Genomic DNA, 15,898 nt, shown 5'->3' with positions numbered 1-15,898 from the left:
CATGGGTACAAAAGCCATAACATGTACAGCATTTTATATACAATCTTTGACAAATTTATTTTGTTGCTTGGGTATGTTCATGTTATTTCCTCTATGACAAGATTTGTATAGCATGCAATAGATTGCAATAGTTTGCAAAAAATACCCAGAGGTACTCTGTTATATCTTTCAAGCCATTTGCACCAAAATGATGGTAAAGTATTTTAAAAGGACAGATGTCGATACAAAGCTACATCAAGGCAGTTACTTAGGAAAATCATTTTTATGATGAACTATTCACTGTGTAAATTACAAATCAAAAGCACAATGAAAAAATGTTGCTTCAGTTTTTGGTGGTACTTTTCTACTAGAAAGTTTAAATTAATACAGCATCTGTATAGAATACAGTTAAGATTGATGGTATTTCTTATTCTACTTCCTTTACAGAATATTCCATATGAGCAAATACATATAAACCAATATCATATCATGAACCTGAATAGCATATTCAGGATTATACAACGTGATAGGTTATGTCAGACAATATAGGGTCTCCTCAAAGTAATAATGCAAGTACAATTTAAAGCAGGTCAGAAGTTTTTTAACTATGAGCATAGTGAGAGAACAGTTGGAAAGCATCTCCCTCTCTGTTACCTTGTTCTCTCCTAAATAAATGTAAATACCTGATCTATATACTGATTTGGGGGTGTGTGTGGGGGAAATAGTCAGGAAAAATAATAATTCCAATGTTAACAAGGTTCCCATCTAGGAAGAATCGACTCCAGACATTTATTCATATATTAACCAGGCCCAGAACCCATCCCTCGCAAGGAACAACTCCTTAAATATTAATTGCCACAATTCTAAGAAGGAATGAAGCAGTGAAAATGTGACAATATGGAGAGATTGTTCTTGGTGGAGCCTGCGGGTGTGGCACATTCAATATTACCTATAATATTAGTAGGAAGGAAAGGGTAGGAAACAATCACAGTCTGCTTTTAGTCAAAAGTAATGTTCTTTTTTATTTGGATAAACTTCTTATCCAGACCTTTAAAATCTTAAATATTAATAATTTTATCATCACTATTAGCATAAGTAACAAAGTCCATAGATGTAAAAATGATTTTAACTGCAATGTCAGGAGAATTAAAAAATGTTCTGAAATGTCTTTTAAAATCTGCTATTAAATTTATTGTCCAAGTGTTGTCCAAGTATTTCTGGAAATGTATGCTAAAACATATATGTATTTATACATATGATTGATGTGCCATAAACATAGTACTAGTTTTATGCCTGTTTGTGCTGATATATAGTTTTCTCCAAAGAGGTTCTTTCTATTTTTTTCTTTTATTTTATTTATATTTCTTTTTTTTTTTGAAGCTAGTGTCAGATAATTAATATTTATTTCTATTTAGTTAGTTAATTAAATTTATGTAGGGCTAGGTTTCCTATCTGCCATGAAAAAAAAAAAAAAAAAAAAAAATCAGAACTGGCTAATACCATATTAAAACTCAGAAGTTACTAGTCCAGAAAAATAAAAGATATGCAAACTTTCTCAAGAAGCTCTTAATTGTGTAGGAATATTATCTGCATAGGGCAAAAGGGAGAAAGAGAAAACTTAAAAACTCTGTGACACAAAGCACAGCAAATATTCAAATGTACAGCCAGGTGCCAGGATACAATTGATAACAAGTGCAAGTTGCATGACCTGGGCAAAAGATATAAGAACAAATAAAAAGCAAAACCAACATAATAACCTCTTTTTTTTTTTTTTTTTTTTTTTTTTTCCACCATCAAGAAAGAAGTACAGAAATATTATCTGGTAAATTCACACCTTTCAATTTTTAAGTTTATTGCAGACTACTTCCTACAAATGTTTCTGAAGACACGTTATATCATAACATTATCATATTATGGAGGGGGGAAATTCTAATCAGCTACTTAACATCTTTGGCAGATGTGTATGAGAACATTTAAATAACTATGTAGTATATGAAATTTTCTCCATTAAAAACCATATTCTGTCTCAAATATAATTTGTTTCATTTTTCTGTTTAATGGAGTGTAAAACTGATAAATTATAGAATTCTTTGTAAAGAGTGTTCATATTATTTGTATAATGTAGTTGGTGGATTAACTGTTTCTAAAAGTAATGAGTTGATGGGATGGAAATGTAATTTGCAGCTTAAAGATCAAAAAGCAAAGCAATAACATGGCACCACTGATACTTAATTAAATTAGTGTGTATTTCACTTAAAGAGGCAGCTTCAGTGCTTCAGCTCAGTAGCCCTCTTAGAAAACCTAGTGCAGCAGACATGTACTGAGGCACTTAGAAAACAAAATCTGCAATCCACGCAGCAGAGGTCTGCTTGTGAGCACACAGAACTCTACTACCATTAACAAGGGGTATCCCTTTGCAGCCGAAGGGATAAACAAAGACAAAAAATGGCAGTCAGTTAAAGGATTGAGGCTTGGCAACTTTGTCACTACCTAAACAGAGATAAACACAAAAAATAAGGAAGTAAAATTTCATATTTTATACTTAAAAGGTATAAACCTTTTTATACTTAAAAAGTATACTTTATAAAAAGTATACTTTATACTTAAAACCTTTTTATACTTAAAAGGTATAAACCCACCTTGTTTAACTAGACAAATGTAATTCAGAAAACAATATTTTTTTTTAATCTGTGTGCTATATATGGGATTGGATGTATAGAAATTACCAGCAGGAAATGCAAATGGGTTAAAAGCTGCTGTTTAAAAGGAAATGATTATTTGTATGAGGTATTTTTGATAGCTGAAACAACTGAAAGCTTCCTATTGTAGGGGAGAGAAGAGAATGAGTAATAAATATGAAACCAGAAAGATAGACTGGGTTCCTTGGAAGCTGTTAAGTAAAGACACGTGAAGTAGAAGAACAAATAAGTATACCATTTAAGAATGAGCATTCTTTTCTAAGATGAGTGAGATTTTTTTTTTTTTTTTTAACAGTTATTCCCCTTCAGCTATGCCAAAACATCTGACTTAATCTGACTATTCCTAATATATAGCCTAATACATTTAATATTTTACTATAATAATAAAATTTGTTGATCTCCAAGTATCATGTTAGCTAAATATATGTGAATTGTTTAAAATTGAGTAATTGTCCAAGCAAGAGGATAGCAACCTACCTTTATTATGAGCAATACCTTAATAAACATTTTTGCTGCAGCTGTACTGCCAAGACAGATTCCTATGGAAAGAAAGATTTTTTTTTCTGCCCTTTTTTTTTTTTTTTTTTTTTTCTGTAGCTTCTGGGGAAAAATATACTGATCCCATATGATATGTTGATATTGCAATACTTTTAGTAATCTGCTAAAAGATTAACTGCTTTGAATGTTTATAATGTCTTCCGGGTAACAATTCAGCTTCCATCCTTAGGAAGTTAACTTTAATGCATGAGTTGTTTCCTATGATAGCCTACAGAATCAGTCACTGATTCTGTGCTTGAGGTCCACTGTTTGTAAGTTCTTGAGCAGCTGCTGGAATGCATTCACTCTCCTAGACATGTAACCAAACATGAGACCATTTTATTTTTAAACTCTTCATTCCCTAGTAATCACTTGAGCGACATACATGGTGTTAGTATTACTTATCCAATACATATCCACTATCTGCACTCACAAGTGTGAATTAAATTCAAATCTGTTTACGTTTGAGACATCAAAATTATCAATGCATTTTCTCCCAGGGTTTATTAAAGATACTCCTCAAGATACTCCTTATGCCTTTAAAAATGCTCTATTAGTCTAGACTAGATAAAATACCATAAAAAAAATGTAGCAATGATCTTGTTTCCAGTCTACAGAACAAGTTTAGTTACTAGGACAAAATAAATCCCCAAGAAGAAAAATACATGAAAACGGTAACCTAATTTCATAATTGTGAAAAGGACAATAATTGATTCCCTGATAGTTTAAGCTTTGTTTGCTGCTGCATACATGACATGATAGAAAGAGATTATTTTTATTCACAGCAAGTAAATAAAAAGGCCAGTCTATCAGCTTATGTGTATTTAACTCAAAGGTAGAATTTAACCCAGTTTGTCCTTGTCTCTGTGTTGCTGAAAGGTTAAGACTGATCCTTTATAACAGAGGCAAACACTATTGTGGCTTCAAGGAAAAATGATTCCAGAAAGGCTATTAACCTTTGCACTTCAGTCCAAATTTATAAAGAGCATGGGAAAATGGAGACATCTTTAATGCAGCTTGGCATGATTTTCTTCTATGACAGAAACAAGCCACTCAAAAGGCCACTTTGAAGATATATTTTCTGTGCAAGATGCTCCCCATACTTACTAAATAATAATAATAATAATAATAATAATAATAATAATAATAATAATAATAATAATAATAAAAACTCTGCTCTGAGCCACAGAAATGGGAAGTGATTGAATACATGAAACTGTCCATTTTTATTAGTAAAAAATCATTAACTTGAACAAGAAACATTTGAATGGATATTTTGGTATTCAGGTTATATTCAGGTTATTGGTCTTCCACATCTTTTCTCTTTTACTTTTTATAATTTGGAGTACATCTCTTATGTTTAATTTAATCTGTAAATCTGTATTAGAATATATAGTTCTAATACATGCTCTAAGATAGAACTTTAATGTTTAGAATGATATCTTTACTTGTTTTTGTGAAAATAGTAGTAATAATAGAAATAAAATATCTACAGTTTGAATACGTAAACTAAATAAGGCCAAAGATTACATTTCTATTGTTCAAGTATTTTTCATTTGCCAAAGTAAAAAGAAATCATTTGCTGAGGAAGTGATGGCAAAGTACCATTAAGAACTCCTTGAAATATAATTACAGTGTCATTACTGTAATTATTGCTGTATTTGTATATTTGTAATTATTGCTGTATACAATATATTACAATGTCAATCTGTTTTATGCTAATCTTCAGGACATACTTTACATATCAGTTTCCCTTGTTTTGTCTTTTCTTATTTTGTATTCACTTTACTTTCATTTCCTACCTTCTCTTAACCACTCTTCAATCCTTCTTGTCTCACTTAGAATTTCAGACAGTCATGATAACAGGGCTGGAAGGAGACAGATTGTACAGGAATAAGAAGCAAATAGAAATCTGTGGCATTTTAACAAACTAAGTCCTAACTTAGCAAGGCAGTGTTATAATTACTGCATAATCTGAATAAACATGAGAGACTAGGGTGTCTATTTGTAGCTTTGAGTACCATTCTTTTGGTACTCTTTTATTTCTAATTTAAAGCTCTTTGCTTTGTACATATCTTTTCTGTTCTTGTGAATTACATATTTGAGATCACTAATATACTACAAATAATTTTCATACTAATAAATGTTATTGATTAGACTATGTGAAGATTGAGAATTAATATCTGTATGAAAGATTATACCCTCCTTTCTATTCAATTAAAACAGGTGAAATATGTTTGAAATTAGATTTTTATGTCTTTATATTTTGGAATCACAACCCAGTTAGATAAAAAATTAAAGTTTTAAACAGATGCACCTACAATCGACATCTAAATATGAGTAAATATTAGTAAATATCAATTTCAACATATAAAACTAAGATATATATATATATTAAATTTGTTATTTTTTGCAACATGAAGCAATTGGGCTATAGTCCCTCTCAAACATCACAAAAGCTGGACCTCAATACACACACAAAAAAATATATGCAATCACTTAGTCAATATTGTTATTGTTTCATTCTCTTTTACAGCAACATTATTTGGAAGTCACTCTCTACTAGTCCCAGGGACTAGTCTCTACTAGTCCCAGGTTATCAGCATACAAATTTAATAATAATAATAATAATAATAATAATAATAATAATAATAATAAACTACACAAGTAAGAAACTGTTAAGAATAAAATATTTGTCAATGAATGAGAATTCAAAATATTAATCTGATTTCAAAAGCTCTATCTTTTTAGCATGACTGGTTTCAGGAACTGCTAATGGTCTATGAGGTCTTTTTGCAGAACACTGACACTATACATTGACCTCTTCATTAACATACATGAAATTATTTGGAATTTCAGTTCCTGCTGAGAAGTTGTCCACATTACAATGTTCATGCCTGTGGCAGTTTTAGCAGCCAGATCAAGTACTAAATGTTCCATAAAATATACTAACATTTTTTAGATAGGACTTTTGCAGGAAAAGAAAAAGCCAAGGCACTTTCAAGATAACTGATGATGAAACAATAAAGATATGAGCAAGACACACGGCATTTGCCCATGCCATATTTACTATAAACATTCTGTGTTTAATTCTACTGTCAAAAAATTTGTAATATGTAATCTAGTCTTTTGGTAACTAACTGAAGTTTTCTTCTGAAGACTGACTAAGTGGTAGGAACCCAAACATTTAACTTTAAAAAAGCATTTAATGTGTTTTGTTAAAAAATGAAATAAAAAATAAATAAAGTGTTTAAATTTTTGAGAGTCCTGTAGTGAATATGGAACAAATACTCAGAGAAATTACTCCTTCTTTACATTTCTAAAGGACTTGGACTGAGAAGACCTGAACAACCAAGGTCTTCTTAAAAAAAGTGCTTAGACTGTTATTCTAATTATGTGGTTAGTATGTTTAAGAATTTTTTATGCCTTAATCCTTGTGCTGTTACCTTGCCTAAGATTTATATTATTTGTCTTTTGTTTTATGTTTCTTTGATTTGCTACTCTACTTCTACAGCTACTTATCTTTTAGTATTGTTAAAATATATACCAGATATGATATTGGAAAAATATGTGTATATATTCATGTTCACTCTAATTTATAAAAAGTCATCAGAAGTCCAAAACTATAAAAGATACATTACAATTGAAAACAAAAATGAAACCTTAGTAAGCATTTGTTTACAAGTTTAATCATTCTGCACAAAGCTAATGACTTCCAAATATATAATTTTTTACAAATCAGAACTAATAAAGCACCCAAAATAGTAGTTATCATTAAAAACATTTGTCATCATTTGAAGCAGAGAAACAACAGCTATAATGTTGAATTTTTCAAATTCTACAATAAAAATAACCTATAGTTTATTCTTTTTTGCATGTCTACATAAGGCACAGCTGATGCTCAAAATGATACAAAAAGAAACTGTCTAGTCTAGAATGCTAGTGGCTAACTAAACAGTTTTGACAAACCTCAAAGATAAATGGAGTCATACACTAGAAATAATAATAATAATAATAATAAACAATCAAAAGGGTACCTTTCTTGTCCATTTCTTGTGTGGTCTCTAATCTTGGTTTCAGAAAGACAGATACTGACAGGGGCTGTTTCATTGTATCTGTCTGAGTATAGTACTGAGTTTTAGCCTTCCAAGAAAACTTTCAGTGACATCAGAGTTTTCACTTTCCAGGGTGCAAAACTTGTGATAAAAGAGTGTGAATGACTAACATGTTTTACTAAAATACTTTTATTCCCACAGTCTAAAATGTGAATTATACAAATGGGGTTACAGAAACCTTATATATACTTCACAAGTGGTCATCTTTAGTACCTAACTAAGAAGAAATGGGCTCTGATTTGTAACTTTAACTCTAATAGAAATTTAACTATGTAAGCTACGTTAGAAGGATGACTCAGTCATATTTTTTTTCAACAAATTAACAATATTTTTACTGTTTTTTTTTTGTTTGTTTGTTTGTTTTTCATTAGTTATCTTTCATCCACAGATAACTAACTTCATTTCATTAAGCTTTATAAGAAATTTCAGAATTAGGTAAAAATACACTTTTTTATTTTTTATTTTATTATTATTTTTAAAATACACCTTTATTTTTTATTTTTCAAACATCTCATAGACTGCTAGTTTTTCTAGAATCACTCTTCTTGTTTTTATGTAGCACTTTGTATAATACAGCCATATATAGCTCGATTCCCTTAGATATTGCGATAATGAAAACCTGTCACTAGACTTAGGCATGAAGTCTATAATATGTTCTATGAAGCCTGAAATCTTTGGATTGTTATTATTATTATTGTTATTGTTATTATTGTTGTTGTTGTTGTTGTTGTTATTATTATTATTATTATTACATTAAAAATTATTCAGTGTTTTTTTTTGAAATAAATTAGAATATTTAATGTGGATGTTTCATTAAAAAGAAATACCACTGTTAAGAGCAATGAAAATTTACCAATAGCTATCAGCTGGAGAACATATTCAAATACGTTCTTGTAATTGTTGTTGTAAAAAACATATAATTGTTGCCACATATAATATCTGTCTGGTGGAAGAAGAGGCAGGCAACTCAGGAAGAGTACAAGGAAGTTGCCAGCTTATACAGAGAAAAATCAGGAAGACCAAAGCCCAGCATGATCTCAACCTGGTCACTATGGTTAAGGATAAAAAAATATGTTTTTATAAATATATTAACGGCAAAAGGAGGGCCAAGGAGAATCTCCATTCTTTGCTGGACACAGGAGGGAACATGACTACTGAGGATAAGAAAAAGGATGAGGTTCTTAAAGCCTTCTTTGGATCTGTCTGTACTAGCCAGACCACTTATCCTCTGTACTGAGTCTGGCTGGGATGTTGACTTTCCTTGCAGCAGCCCATACAGTGCTGCGCCCTGCACTTGTAGCTAGAACAGCAGTGGTATCACACTGGTGTCCTGTCTGCTGCTGAGAAGTGCTGGCACAGCATCAGGACTCTCTCTAACCTTCCTAGGGGGTGGGCAAAAAAGTGAGAAAGAAACAACAGGGCAGCTGACCTAAACCAACCAAAGGGATATTCCATACCATACGATGTCACACTCAGCAATAAAAGGTGGAAAAAGGAAGAAGAGGGGAGGGGTGGGCTCTCGTTGCAAAAATGTCTGTCCTCCTCCCAAACACCGGCTATGTGCATTGAGGCCCTGCTTCAAGGACGTGGTCAAGCATTGCTCATTTGTGGGAAGTAGAGAGTAATTTCCTCTGCATTTCCACATAGCCTTTACTTGTTTTGTTTTGTTATTGCCTTTCCCCCTCCCTCTTCCCCTTTCCCTTTTTTCCCTTTAGTTGAATTCTTTAATTAATAATAATATTTCCTTAATAATATTTTTTTATCTTTAATTAAATTATCCTTATCTCAACCCGTGAGTAGTTCTTTCCTTTACATCTTCCCCTCCTCATCTGAGGAGGGGGAGTGAGAGAGCGGTTGTGGTGTTCAGCTGCCTAGCATGGTAAAACCACTACATTCTCACAGTACTCAGCCTCCCGGCCAGGAAGTCTGGGATGGGAAGCAGAAGAAACCCCCCATAGTTCAGGTGGAAACAGTCAGAGACCTGCCGCTCCACCTGGACTGTCACAAGTCCATGGGGCCAGATGGGATCCACCTGAGGGTGCTGAGGGAGTTGGCAGATGTGATTGCTGGGCCACTTTCCATCATCTATCAGTGGTCATGGTCATCCGTAGAGGTCCTGGATGACTGGAGACTTGCTAATGTGACACCCATCTATAAGAAGGGTTGTAAGGAGGACCCAGAGAACTACAGGCCTGTCAGCCTGACCTCAGTGCCAGGATAGGTGACAGAACAGATCATCTTGAATGCAATCATGCGTCATATGTGGGACAACAGGGGGATCAGGTCCAGTCAGCATGGGTTCATGAAAGCTAAGTCCTGCCTGACCAACCTCATCTCCTTCTGTGACTGGGTGACCCGCCTGGTGGATGAGGGAAAGCCTGTTGATGTAGTCTACCTAGACTTGAGCAAGGCCTTTGACACGGTCTCCCACAATATTCTCCTGGAGAAACTGGCATTCCGTGTCTTGGACAGGTACGCTCTTTGCTGGGTTAAAAACTGGCTGGATGGCTGTGCCCAGAGAGTAGTAGTGAATGGAGTGGTCACCAGTGGTGTTCCCAAGGGGATGGTGTTGGGGTCCATTCTCTTTAATGTATTTATTGATGATTTAGATGAAGGAATTAGGTGCACCCTCAGTAAGCTTGCAGATGACAACAAGGTTGGGGGAAGTATCCATCTCCTGGAGGGTAGGAAGGCCCTGAAGAGGGACCTGTACAGGATGGGTCGATGGGCAGAGGTCAGTGGGATGAAGTCCAACATAGGTAATTTATTATTGCTCTCTAGAACTACCTGAAAGGAAGTTGTGGAGAGCTGGGGGTCAGCCTTTTCTCACAGATAACTAGTGATAGGACTAGACGGAATGGCCTCAAGTTTTGCCAGTAGAGTTTTAGATTGGAAATTAGGAGACATTTCATCTCAGAAAGAGTAGTCAGGCATTGGAAAGGGTTGCTCAGGGAGGTGGTGGAGTCATTGTCCCTAGTGGTGTTTAAGGAAAGGCTGGACCTGGTACATAAGGACATGGTTTAGTGTGTGGCATTGGTAGTCGGGTGATGGTTGGACCAGATGATCTTAGAGGTCTTTTCCAACCCTAATGATTCTATGATTCTATAAAAGCAGCAACCAAGCAGAATATTAGCAAAAGGGAAATCAAATTAATTTTATAAATAGTGCACACTGGCTTGACAGAAAATTTATTTGTACAGGCATAAAGAAGGGTAAATTTCACAAAGTAACCTGTCAAACTCAGTTTCATTTACAAATTCATGTTGGATTCAGACAGCCTGCATTTAAAGTCAAGTGTCTGGGTTAAACTGCACAGTGGACCATAAATAGTCTGGGTTGCTTCACTTGCATATAGCATACAAATAAGTGGATTCTCCCATAGTGACATGTGTAAAGGAAGCAAGAGATGAGAAGATATGCACTCCCTGGGCCTGACTCCAGTAGGTGTTACTAAATTTGACTAGATTCCCAGTAGCTGGCACCACAGCTTAATCCTTCCAAGTCACATACAAGACTGCTGTCGTACTGGTCCCACCTCAGTAGCTGGTTTGGGAGCACAGCTCCAGTGGCTGGGAGTAAAAGACTCCTACTCACTCCAGTAGGTGGTATGGAAACCCCTGACTCATTCCAGTAGCTGGTACCACAGATCATAGCTGCCCACACCGCCAGTCTGACTTCAGTAGCTGGCATCAATTTCACTCAAGCCAGCTCCCCAGGAGTTAGTACTCCAGGAATAAAGACTGTAGAACCCTCAGTAGATCAAGAGAGCTATGGACTCTCCAATGACTGATGCTAAGGCCCCCACTCACTCCAGCAGCTGGCACCACAGACCATGGGTACCCACATACCTGGCCTGACTCCAGTAGCTAGTATCAGTTTATCTCACACATAATTATTGCCAGTACCTGGCACTTAGTCCTCACAGCACACACACATGGGATAGAGTGTGAGTATGCAGAGAAAGAGTCGAGTAAATTAACAAGGACATATAAAACAGCGTGACAGGCCAAGGTCAGGTACAGACCTCAGCCAGATAAATGTACTGTCCTGTCCCATTTAACACACAGCCATTCCTTTTCTATCCTTTTCTACCTATCTTCCCTCTTTTTCCTCCTCTTCTCCCTTCCCCCTGCACACCACCAATGAATTTGCAGAACTCTACAGTTTTTGCACCCAAACAGTCCCCCTGGTTCACAATATTCTGAGCTGCAAGGTTCATCCTTTCTGGAAGTGCATCTGTGGCTTGTTAGCCTACCAATTAGTGCAACTTGGAAGTTTGTTTCTTGTGATTGTCTTCCAGCCTAGAAGTCCTCAATCAGACAACCCTGTTGCAATCAACATTCCCACATTCTCACACGATCTTGTAAATTAGTATGACCAACCAGACTTAGTTCCCATCACTTTCTTCCTTTCTTATTATCCCTTATTAACTTGGAAAAGACCCTTGACCATGTACACTTAAAGGAGCAGACACTCTTCTACATATACTTACAATGATATCTTTTAAAAAGAGGCAAAATAAAAGGCAGTAGAGAAACAAAGTTATCTTTTCATAGAAGATTTTATCCATTCTCCTCATTCTGAAATCAATCCTAATGCTGCTCTGGGTAAAGAGAATCCTTTTTGTGAGCAGGTGATAAGTCTAAACACATTAGATTCCCTTTAGGCTGAAAATTTAGGATTGCAAGTACTAAGTTGGTCTGGAGATGAATCAAAACTTAAATAGTGAATTACAAAAATTATTCTAGTGATAGAATATTCTGCTAAAGTTCATAAAAATCTCAAAGCTTGAATATATTTGCAGTAACTAATCGAGCGGTTTGGAGAAACCAAATGTATACAAATTTCCATCTGTTCACAGAGACAGAATAAAGGGCTACATTCAGCAAATACATGTCTTATGATGAATACTTCAATCAGCTAAGAATAATAACGCAGCTCCAAATGTCTCATAATGCTTCCTACAGTCTTCTCTTTAAGCGAGATACGGGTTTTAGCATGATCCTGAGATTTTTAAATCCAGGCTGGATTTATTTGTATATATGTGCCTGAATGTAACTCAGTAACTACTGTATGAACAAAGACAGTCCAAATCATGCAAGGAACATTCTAAAACTAGGAAGTTTTGGAAAGATATGAAAGTATTGCAGGAAAATTATCTTAATTCTATTTAACACCGGTGTTTCTATAAGGAAATTAATTAATGAGATTAAGGAAATTAATATTTGAGGGAAGATTAAATAAAAAGTAAGGATATTTAAACTGGTGTTCCAAAAATACAGCATTGTCTTGGAACACTGAATGCAACATCTGAAGTTATATAATGTAAAAAAAAATCTAAGGTATTGTGAGCACAAACAAATTGGCTGACACAACATAGTCCATTTAAAAGCTTTTTGAACTGACCCAAAAATGCAGAATTTTTACAGAGCTAAACCTTATCTCTCTTATCTCTTGGGAAAAAAAAAAAAAAAAAAAAAAGTGTAATAACAATTAACATTATTTTAAAGTAGCTTTGGTGAGTAAGTAGAGATCTGTTTTCACTGACTTATGCAACTTCCTGTTCTCTGTCAGTTTGTGTGAAGCTATTATTACTTCATTATATTACTGGCTTGACACATGCATTAAATCCACTGTGAAGAGACACAAAGCAGAAAGGAAGACACATATAAGCAGCAAGATAAACTTTTAATCGTATTTCATGGAGACAATCATTATACCTCTGTGTGATAACACCAAGCTGCTTTGTGACATTTCAAAAAAATGGATCATACGTAGTTTTGAGTTACTTTAAGTAAACGTTGAGAATCTCCTTGTATTAAGAATCATAATAAATTATAACCATGTGAAACTGTGCAGATATTTATAAATATAGATTGCTTGAACATTGCTTCAAAAATTTTGGCAAATTTGAACCCAACACCTTGTCTCTAGGCTTATATGAATATTAGGATTTATTGTTATTAATATTAGAAGGATTGAAGAATCTAAGTCTTCTTTTTCAAAATTATTTTTGTTTTGTTTTGTTTTCATTGGGGAATACTTTAATTTTCCCTGGTAAAATTAGACATTTGATGGGATTTAATCTTTTGGGATTACAGGACTTGCTAGTGCTCTAGACTAGTCTTCAGGGTCTCTATAACAAACGGTTACAGAAAAGCACCTACAGAGAGAGATTGATGCTCCCTGTCTCACATCCTGAGGCAGATGGAGTGAATCATCACTGCAGGTGCCAGTTTATCTTCAGGCCGACGAGGAACCTGGAGATCTAACTGTGGCCTAATGTCTAATTGTTAGATGACCAGAGGTATGTGAAGTTAGAACCACCCTCATGGTGGGTGTCTTTAGTGATGTCACTGCTAAATTGTTTTGTTTGTTTGTTTGTTTTTCCTCTGTATGTGAATTGAAAATTCCAATGCAGCTGTCCTGGGGACAAAGGACATCCACGGTGCTCTGAAAATCTATTTTTTCCTACCGATATGCTCTTTCCTATTTAAAGTCTTTGTGGGTCTGGATTGTTGCCATTATTAAAAAATGATGATTCAGTAAAAAAAGACAGTATTTAGGGAATACTCTTTTTTGTTGTTGTAGAAGTGATCTTTCCCTCCTAGGACTGGAATAGGCAAAACCTTTCTGTATAGATACTATAGAACCAACTCTTGATTGCATTGTTTTAAGTAATAGATATTCAAATTGGAAATTTTATCTGCTAGCAAAAAATTATGTAAGTGGGTATCACAGACCTTATGACCATTACAGAAATTACATTTGAAAACACCATGAAATATGACCTCTTCTGGTAGAGGCTTCATATGATTTCATCATACAATTTTCCTTCTTTCTGTACTTTGCTATTAACTTTATATTACATTTCTATTTGAATGCAAATATTCATTTAGATATGAATGTAACTATAAGTACATACTATTTTTTATTTTAATGATCTATTATTGTTTGCTTGACTTACTACATTTATCTTATAATAAAATAAAATTCAAAATAATATACTTGCAAGATGTTAATAATGCATATCTCCTAATTGAAACAGATAATCATTTATCTCCATAGTGGGTACCAAAAGTTTAAGCACTACTATACCAAGTTAATTCAATGTCAGCAATGTATTCAGGTTTTCTATCATCTCTGTTTCACTCTACATTTTAAGTGCTTTAAAAATGGATTGCATGCAAACAATCATAAACCTGAAGTTATAATATATTTTCAAATGAGAACGTACAGAAAAAAAAAAACACTCCACCAGTAAATTTAACTAGATATTTATCATGCTCTAAATTACTGTGCATTTGTAATTTTGCTCATATTTTATAGTTCTAATTTAAAGCAAAATAAGGTGAAAACTGAAATACTTACAGAAATAATATACATATACTCAAGTAACATATATGGTAGCTTGAAAGAACAGCATAGCTAAATTGCTAAAGACTGAACAATTCATTGGCGGTAAGAACATATTAAAATGGTTACCAGACTTTACACCTTTCAACAGCCTGGGTGCCACCAGGGACCTTGGACCGCAGGTAAAGAGATTAAAGAAGAGATTGGTAAAGAGATTAAAAAATAAAATTTGATTCCAAAGTAATGGTTATGTTTGGTAAACCTGTATGTAAGGACAATGGTGGCCCAACAGAAGTGAAATAGTATTTAAGGCAGGTAGCCACAGCTGATTCAAGGGTCACACCTGCACAATAAATAAATATGGCTCTGTATTATACTTGTTCTCATAACTAAGATCTGCAGCATGTTTTCACAATGTATTTACTTATGTTCAGAAGAGGTTTATTAAAACAAACAAACAAACAAACAAAAATATCTTGTCTTTTTTGAAGTTATTTATTCTCCTACAATTCCAGGATAATTTTTTTACAAGTTTTCTAAGAAAGGGAGGTAGCCCTCGGGCCATTTTATTTACTAGAACTTCAAATTTTGTCTAAAAAAATAATAATAACAAAAGTAAAGAAGCTCCAAATATTTGAAGAAGATTTTTGGTGATATTTAGAAAGTGTTCTAATCTACTTATCCAGAATATTCAGGATATAAATATCCAGGATATTTAGGATATATTGGATATATTTACCATGCTAGCTCAAGGCACTTAGCTTAGATGTTGCCAGCACAGTCCTCACTTGACCAGTGCTTCCTTCCAGCCAGAGGCAGATAACACCTCATTTGAGAACCTCCTCTGGAGTTAAATAGGCCTCTGGAGATAACAAAGAGGCACCTGATCATATCTCCTCTCAACTTGCTGCTTGTTTCTAATAAATAGCTCTAAAGCATGGGAAGGTGCACTTTTCTTGCTCTTACAAAGATTTAAGAGGATTTCTACTGAGACAAAACCCCTAATTTAGTCAAGTGTTAAGTATCATGAATCTGTCACAGTCCTTCCAATTCACCTTACAAACATGCCACCAGAATTAAAAGAATTAGATTCCCTTCCTTCCTTCCTGAGTTCTTTGCATCTCTCTGCCTGTAAATTGTGACACTAGCAATCAGAAATAGCACGGATAATTGGTTAGGGCTTGTTTAGATTTCACATTTAGTTTACCATAT

The sequence above is a fragment of the Oxyura jamaicensis genome, chromosome 3, assembly GCF_011077185.1.
Source record: "Oxyura jamaicensis isolate SHBP4307 breed ruddy duck chromosome 3, BPBGC_Ojam_1.0, whole genome shotgun sequence".
Taxonomy (NCBI): domain Eukaryota; kingdom Metazoa; phylum Chordata; class Aves; order Anseriformes; family Anatidae; genus Oxyura; species Oxyura jamaicensis.
Note: the sequence above shows the minus strand (reverse complement) of the source record.